Source organism: Myxine glutinosa, chromosome 1 (genome assembly GCF_964187855.1).
Source record: "Myxine glutinosa chromosome 1, kmMyxGlut1.1, whole genome shotgun sequence".
NCBI classification, from domain to species: Eukaryota; Metazoa; Chordata; class Myxini; order Myxiniformes; family Myxinidae; genus Myxine; species Myxine glutinosa.
In genome coordinates this window covers 300,866,229-300,875,122 of record NC_136261.1, presented here as the reverse complement: position 1 = coordinate 300,875,122, position 8,894 = coordinate 300,866,229, and the positions used below count along the sequence as shown (strand labels likewise).

General features: G+C 36.6%; 1 non-coding gene across 1 annotated transcript; it reads left to right on the top strand.

Annotated features, from left to right (window-relative positions):
• The first annotated feature begins 5,923 nt into the window (after nucleotides 1-5,923).
• TRNAA-UGC (transfer RNA alanine (anticodon UGC)) lies at nucleotides 5,924-5,996 on the top strand. Its single transcript has one exon. It is a non-coding gene; the product is annotated as a tRNA-Ala (tRNA).
• The last annotated feature ends 2,898 nt before the right edge of the window (nucleotides 5,997-8,894 follow it).

The following is an 8,894-nucleotide window of genomic DNA, read 5'->3' as shown; positions in this document are numbered from 1 at the left end:
AAATTGTATGCATTATTTTCCATATCAAGCTCTTTATCACCATTGACTGAGTGACTGGGTGATATCAACGTTCGGTATCTTCCAGGTGTCATAGAAATCTGAAATTTGGAATGCCGATGGACAGCAAACCCGGCACACTGGGAGACATCACAGAACCGTCAGAAAGCGTCTGCCAATGAATATTTACGTTAAAAAAACCTGAAAACGCATTCATAAAACAAAAAAAGCTGAATCGATATATATATAGCATTTGAAAATTGCAATTTATATCACTGTAAACTGTGAAATAATCATCAAAGCTGAGACAATGCAAGATAAATTAAAAGCATTCATAATAATAACAAAACTTGCCTTTTTATAAAATTACAAAGACGTAACGGGGGATTAGCTCAAATGGTAGAGTGCTCGCTTAGCATGTGAGAGGTAGTGGGATCGATACCCACATCCTCCAATATTCTACATTGCCACATTTTGTCAGCGAATTAACAATTTTGAATTGGAATGAATCAGAAGACATGCAAACTTGACCATTACCACTCTGCAAAATAAATTGTATGCATTATTTTCCATATAATGCTCCCTCTATCCATTGACTGACAGACTGGCTCACATCAATGTTCGGCATCTTCCAGGTGTCATCGAAATCTGAAATTTGAAATACAGACAGACAGCGAAGCCGGTACACTGGGAGACATGACAGAACCGTCAGAAAGCGTCTGCCAATGAATATTTACGTTAAAAAAAAACCGTAAACACATTCATAAAACAAAAAAAAGCTGAATCGATGTATAGCATTTGAAAATTGCAATTTATATCACTGTAAACTGTGAAATAATAATCAAAGCTGAGATTATGCAAGATGAATCAAAATCATTCTTAATAATAATAATGCTTGCCTTTCTATGAAATCACCAAAAGGTAACGGGGGATTAGCTCAAAAGTTAACGGGGGATTAGCTCAAATGGTAGAGTGCTCACTTATGCATGCGAGAGGTAGTGGGATTGATATCCACATCCTCCAATGTTTTACATTCTCACATTTTGTCAGCGAATTAACAATTTTGAATTGGAATCAATCAGAAGACCAGAGTGGTAACTTCACCATTACCACTCTGCAAAATAAATTGTATGCATTCTTTTCCATGCAAAGCTCGTTCTAACCATTGACTGATTGACTGGCTGATATCAACGTTCGGTGTCTTTCATGTGTCAAAGAAATCTGAAATTTGGAATGCCGACGGACAGCGAAGCCAGAACAATGGGAAACATGCCAGAACAATGGGAAACATCACAGAACCATCAGAAAGCGTCTGCCGATGAGAATTTACGTAAAAACAAATCGTAAACACATTCATGCAATAAAAAAAGCTGAATAGAAACAAAGCATTTGAAAATTACTATTTATATCACTGCAGACTGTGAAATAATAATCAAAGCTGAAATCATGCAAGATAAATTAAAATCATTCATAATAATAATAAAGCTTGCCTTTATATGGCATTATCTTGCGGTATCGGGGGATTAGCTCAAATGGTATCATGCTTGCCTTGCATGCGAGAGGCAGTAGGATTGATACCCACATCCTCCAAAATTTTACATTCTCACATTTTGTCAGCGAATTAACAAATTTTAATCGGCAGGAATCAGAAGACACGCAATCTTGACCATTGCCTCTCCACGAAACAATTTGTATGCATTATTTTCCATATCAAGCTCTTTCTCACCATTGACTGAGTGAGTGGGTGATATCAACGTTCGGTATCTTCCAGGTGTCATATAAATCTGAAATTTGGAATGCCGATGGACAGCAATGCCGGTACACTGGGAGACATCACAGAACCGTCAGAAAGCGTCTGCCAATGAATATTTACGTTAAAAAAAACCGAAAACGCATTCATAAAACAAAAATAGCTGATTCGATGTATAGCATTTGAAAATTGCAATTTATATCACTGTAAACTGTGAAATAATAATCAAAGCTGAGATTATGCAAGATGAATCAAAATCATTCTTAATAATTATAATGCTTGCCTTTCTATGAAATCACCAAAAGGTAACGGGGGATTAGCTCAAAAGGCAACGGGGGATTAGCTCAAATGGTAGAGTGCTCGCTTAGCATGCGAGAGGTAGTGGGATTGATATCCACATCCTCCAATGTTTTACATTCTCACATTTTGTCAGCGAATTAACAATTTTGAATTGGATTCAATCAGAAGACCAGAGTGGTAACTTCACCATTACCACTCTGCAAAATAAATTGTATGCATTCTTTTCCATGCAAAGCTCGTTCTAACCATTGACTGATTGACTGGCTGATATCAACGTTCGGTGTCTTTCATGTGTCAAAGAAATCTGAAATTTGGAATGCCGACGGACAGCGAAGCCAGAACAATGGGAAACATGCCAGAACAATGGGAAACATGGCAGAACAATGGGAAACATCACAGAACCATCAGAAAGCGTCTGCCGATGAGAATTTACGTAAAAACAAATCGTAAACACATTCATGCAATAAAAAAAGCTGAATAGAAACAAAGCATTTGAAAATTACTATTTATATCACTGCAGACTGTGAAATAATAATCAAAGCTGAAATCATGCAAGATAAATTAAAATCATTCATAATAATAATAAAGCTTGCCTTTATATGGCATCATCTTGCGGTATCGGGGGATTAGCTCAAATGGTATCGTGCTTGACCTTGCATGCGAGAGGCAGTAGGATCGATACCCACATCCTCCAAAATTCTACATTCTCACATTTTGTCAGCGAATTAACAAATTTTAATCGGCAGGAATCAGAAGACACGCAATCTTGACCATTGCCTCTCCACGAAACAAATTGTATGCATTATTTTCCATATCAAGCTCTTTCTCACCATTGACTGAGTGAGTGGGTGATATCAACGTTCGGTATCTTCCAGGTATAATATAAATCTGAAATTTGGAATGCCGATGGACAGCAATGCCGGTACACTGGGAGACATCACAGAACCGCCAGAAAGCGTCTGCCAATGAATATTTACGTAAAAAAAAACCTTAAACGCATTCATAAAACAAAAAAAGCTGAATCGATATATATATAGCATTTGAAAATTGCAATTTATATCACTGTAAACTGTGAAATAATCATCAAAGCTGAGACAATGCAAGATAAATTAAAATCATTCATAATAATAACAAAACTTGCCTTTATATAAAATCACAAAGAGTTAACGGGGGTTTAGCTCAAATGGTAGAGTGCTAGCTTGTGCATGCGAGAGGTAGTGGGATCGATACCCACATCCTCCAATATTCTACATTCCCACATTTTGTCAGCGAATTAACAATTTTGAAATGGAATCAATCAGAAGACACGCAAACTTGACCATTACCACTCTGCGAAATAAATTGTATGCATTCTTTTCCATGCAAAGCTCGTTCTAACCATTTACTGATTGACTGGCTGATATCAACGTTCGGTGTCTTTCATGTGTCAAATAAATTTGGAATGCCGACGGACAGCGAAGCCAGAACAATGGGAAACATCACAGAACCATCAGAAAGCATCTGCCAATGAGAATTTACGTAAAAACAAATCGTAAACACATTCATGCAATAAAAAAAGCTGAATAGATACAAAACATTTGAAAATTACTATTTATATCACTGCAGACTGTGAAATAATAATCAAAGCTGAAATCATGCAAGATAAATTAAAATCATTCTTAATAATAATAAAGCTTGCCTTTACATGAAATCATCTAGAGGTATCAGAGGATTAGCTCAAATGGTAGTGCACTTGCTTTGCATGTTAGAGGCAGTGGGATCGATACCTACATCCTCCAATATTATACATTGCCACATTTTGTCAGCGAATTAACAATTTTGAATTGGAATGAATCAGAAGACACGCAAACTTGACCATTACCACTCTGCAAAATAAATTGTATGCATTATTTTCCATATAAAGCTCCCTCTATCCATTGACTGCCAGACTGGCTCACATCAATGTTCGGCATCTTCCAGGCGTCATCGAAATCTGAAATTTGAAATGCCGACGGACAGCGAAGCCGGTACACTGGGAGACATGACAGAACCATCAGAAAGCGTCTGCCAATGAATATTTACGTTTAAAAAAACCGTAAACGCATTCATAAAACAAAAAAAAGCTGAATCGATATATAGCATTTGAAAATTGCAATTTATATCACTGTAAACTGTGAAATAATCATCAAAGCTGAGACAATGCAAGATAAATTAAAATCATTCGTAATAATAATAACGTTTGCCTTTTTCGAAAATTGCTAAGTGGTAACGGGAGATAAGCTCAAATGGTAGAGTGCTCACTTAGCATGCGAGAGGTAGTGGGATCGATACCAACATCCTCCAATATTTTACATTCTCACATTTTGTCAGCGAATTAACAATTTTGAATTGGAATGAATCAGAAGACACGCAAACTTGACCATTACCACTCTGCAAAATAAATTGTATGCATTATTTTCCATTTAAAGCTCCCTCTATCCAATGACTGACAGTGGCTCACATCAACGTTCGGCATCTTCCAGGTGTCATCGAAATCTAAAATTTGAAATGCCGACGGACAGCGAAGCCGGTTCACTGGGAGACATCACAGAACTGTCATATAGTGTCTGCCAATGAATATTTACGTTTAAAAAACCGTAAACGCATTTATAAAACAAAAAAAAGCTGAATCGATATATAGCATTTGAAAATTGCAATTTATATCACTGTAAACTGTGAAATAATCATCAAAGCTGAGACAATGCAAGATAAATTAAAATCATTCATAATAATAACAAAGCTTGCCTTCATATAAAATCACAAACAGGTAACAGGGGATTAGCTCTAAATGGTAGAGTGCTCGCTTAGCCTGGGAGAGATAGTGGGATCGTATACCCACATTCTCCAATATTTTACATTGCCACATTTTGTCAGCGAATTAACAATTTTGAATTGGAATGAATCAGAAGATATGCAAACTTGACCATTACCACTCTGCAAAATAAATTGTATGCATTTTTTCCATATAAAGCTCCCTCTATCCATTGACTGACAGACTGGCTCACATCAATGTTCGGCATCTTCCAGGTTTCATCGAAATCTGAAATTTGAAATGCCGACGGACAGCGAAGCCGGTACACTGGGAGACATGACAGAACCGTCAGAAAGCGTCTGCCAATGAATATTTACGTTTAAAAACCGTAAACGCATTCATAAAACAAAAAAAAGCTGAATCGACATATAGCATTTGAAAATTGCAATTTATATCACTGTAAACTGTGAAATAATCATCAAAGCTGAGACAATGCAAGATAACTTAAAATCATTCATAATAATAATAAAGCTTGCCTTCATACAAAATCACCAAAAGGTAAAAGGGGATTAGCTCAAATAGTAGAGTACTCACTTAGTATGCGAGAGTTAATGGGATCGATACCGACATCCTCCAATATTTTACATTCCCACATTTTGTCAGTGAATTGACAATTTTAAAATGGAATCAATCAGAAGACACGCAAACTTGACCATCACCACTCTGCGAAATAAATTGTATGCATTCTTTTCCATGCAAAGCTCGTTCTAACCATTGACTGATTGACTGGCTGATATCAACGTTCGGTGTCTTTCATGTGTCAAAGAAATCTGAAATTTGGAATGCCGACGGACAGCGAAGCCAGAACAATGGGAAACATCACAGAACCATCAGAAAGCATCTGCCGATGAGAATTTACGTAAAAACGAATCGTAAACACATTCATGCAATAAAAAAAGCTGAATAGATACAAAACATTTGAAAATTACTATTTATATCACTGCAGACTGTGAAATAATAATCAAAGCTGAAATCATGCAAGATAAATTAAAATCATTCTTAATAATAATAAAGCTTGCCTTTATATGAAATCATCTCGAGGAATCGGGGGATTAGCTCAAATGGTAGAGCGCTCGCTTTGCATGTGAGAGGCAGTGGGATCGATACCCACATCCTCCAAAATTCTACATTCTCACATTTTGTCAGCGAATTAACAAATTTGAATCGGCAGGAATCAGAAGACGCGCAAACTTGACCATTGCCTCTCCACGAAACAAATTGTATGCATTATTTTCCATATCAAGCTCCTTCTCACCATTGACTGAGTGACGAGGTGTTATCAACGTTCGGTATCTTCCAGGTGTCATATAAATGTGAAATTTGGAATGCCGATGGACAGCAAAGCCGGTACACTGGGAGACATCACAGAACCGTCAGAAAGCATCTGCCAATGAATATTTACGTTAAAAAAACCGAAACGCATTCATAAAACAAAAAAAGCTGAATCGATATATATATAGCATTTGAAAATTGCAATTTATATCACTGTAAACTGTGACATAATCATAAGAGCTGAGACAATGCAAGATAAATTAAAATCGTTCATAATAATAACAAAGCTTGCCTTCATATAAAATCACAAAAAGGTAATGGGGGATTAGCTCAAATGGTAAAGTGCTCGCTTAGCCTGGGAGCGGTAGTGGGATCGATACTGACATCCTCCAATGCTTTACATTCCCACATTTTGTCAGCGAATTAACAATTTTGAAATGGAATCAATCAGAAGACACGCAAACTTGACCATTACCACTCTGCGAAATAAATTGTATGCATTCTTTTCCATGCAAAGCTCGTTCTAACCATTTACTGATTGACTGGCTGATATCAACGTTCGGTATCTTCCAGGTGTCATATAAATCTGAAATTTGGAATGCTGATGGACAGCAAACCCGGTACAATGGGAGACATCAAAGAACCGTCAGAAACATCTGCCAATGAATATTTACGTTAAAAAAACCGAAACGCATTCATAAAACAAAAAAAGCTGAAACGATATATATATAGCATTTGAAAATTGCAATTTATATCACTGTAAACTGTGACATAATCATAAGAGCTGAGACAATGCAAGATAAATTAAAATCATTCATAATAATAACAAAGCTTGCCTTCATATAAAATCACAAAGAGGTAACGGGGGATTAGCTCAAATGGTAGAGTGCTCGCCTAGCCTGCGAGCGGTAGTGGGATCGATACCCACATTCTCCAATGTTTTGCATTGTCACATTTTGTCAGCGAATTAACAATTTTGAATTGGAATGAATCAGAAGACATGCAAACTTGACCATTACCACTCTGCAAAATAAATTGTATGCATTATTTTCCATATAAAGCTCCCTCTATCCATTGACTGACAGACTGGCTCACATCAATGTTCGGCATCTTCCAGGTTTCATCGAAATCTGAAATTTGAAATGCCGACGGACAGCAAAGCCGGTACACTGGGAGACATGACAGAACCGTCAGAAAGCGTCTGCCAATGAATATTTACGTTAAAAAAACCGTAAACGCATTCATAAAACAAAAAAAAGCTGAATCGACATATAGCATTTGAAAATTGCAATTTATATCACTGTAAACTGTGAAATAATCATCAAAGCTGAGATAATGCAAGATAAATTAAAATCATTCATAATAATAATAAAGCTTGCCTTCATACAAAGTCCTCAAAAGGTAACAGTGGATTAGCTCAAATGGTAGAGTGCTCACTTACTATGTGAGAGTTAGTGGGATTGATACCAACATCCTCCATTGTTTTACATTCCCACATTTTGTCAGCGAATTAACAATTTTGAAATGGAATCAATCAGAAGACACGCAAACTTGACCATTACCACTCTGCGAAATAAATAGTATGCATTCTTTTCCATGCAAAGCTCGTTCTAACCATTGACTGATTGACTGGCTGATATCAACGTTCGGTGTCTTTCATGTGTCAAAGAAATCTGAAATTTGGAATGCCGACGGACAGCAAAGCCAGAACAATGGGAAACATCACAGAACCATCAGAAAGCGTCTGCCGATGAGAATTTACGTAAAAACAAATCGTAAACACATTCATGCAATAAAAAAAGCTGAATAGATACAAAACATTTGAAAATTACTATTTATATCACTGCAGACTGTGAAATAATAATGAAAGCTGAAATCATGCAAGATAAATTAAAATCATTCTTAATAATAATAAAGCTTGCCTTTATATGAAATCATCTAGAGGTATCAGGGGATTAGCTCAAATGGTAGAGCACTTGCTTTGCATGTCAGAGGCAGTGGGATTGATACCCACATCTTCCAAAATTCTACATTCTCACATTTTGTCAGTGAATTAACAATTTTGAATTGGAATGAATCAGAAGACAAACAAACTTGACCATCACCACTCTGCAAAATAAATTGTATGCATTATTTTCCATATCAAGCTCCTTCTCACCATTGACTGAGTGACTAGGTGATATCAACGTTCGGTATCTTCCAGGTGTCATATAAATCTGAAATTTGGAATGCCGATGGACAGCAAAGCCGGTACACTGGGAGACATCACAGAACCGTCAGAAAGCATCTGCCAATGAATATTTACGTTAAAAAAACCGAAACGCATTCATAAAACAAAAAAAGCTGAATCGATATATATATAGCATTTGAAAATTGCAATTTATATCACTGTAAACTGTGACATAATCATAAGAGCTGAGACAATGCAAGATAAATTAAAATCGTTCATAATAATAACAAAGCTTGCCTTCATATAAAATCACAAAAAGGTAATGGGGGATTAGCTCAAATGGTAAAGTGCTCGCTTAGCCTGGGAGCGGTAGTGGGATCGATACCGACATCCTCCAATGTTTTACATTCCCACATTTTGTCAGCGAATTAACAATTTTGAAATGGAATCAATCAGAAGACACGCAAACTTGACCATTACCACTCTGCGAAATAAATTGTATGCATTCTTTTCCATGCAAAGCTCGTTCTAACCATTTACTGATTGACTGGCTGATATCAACGTTCGGTATCTTC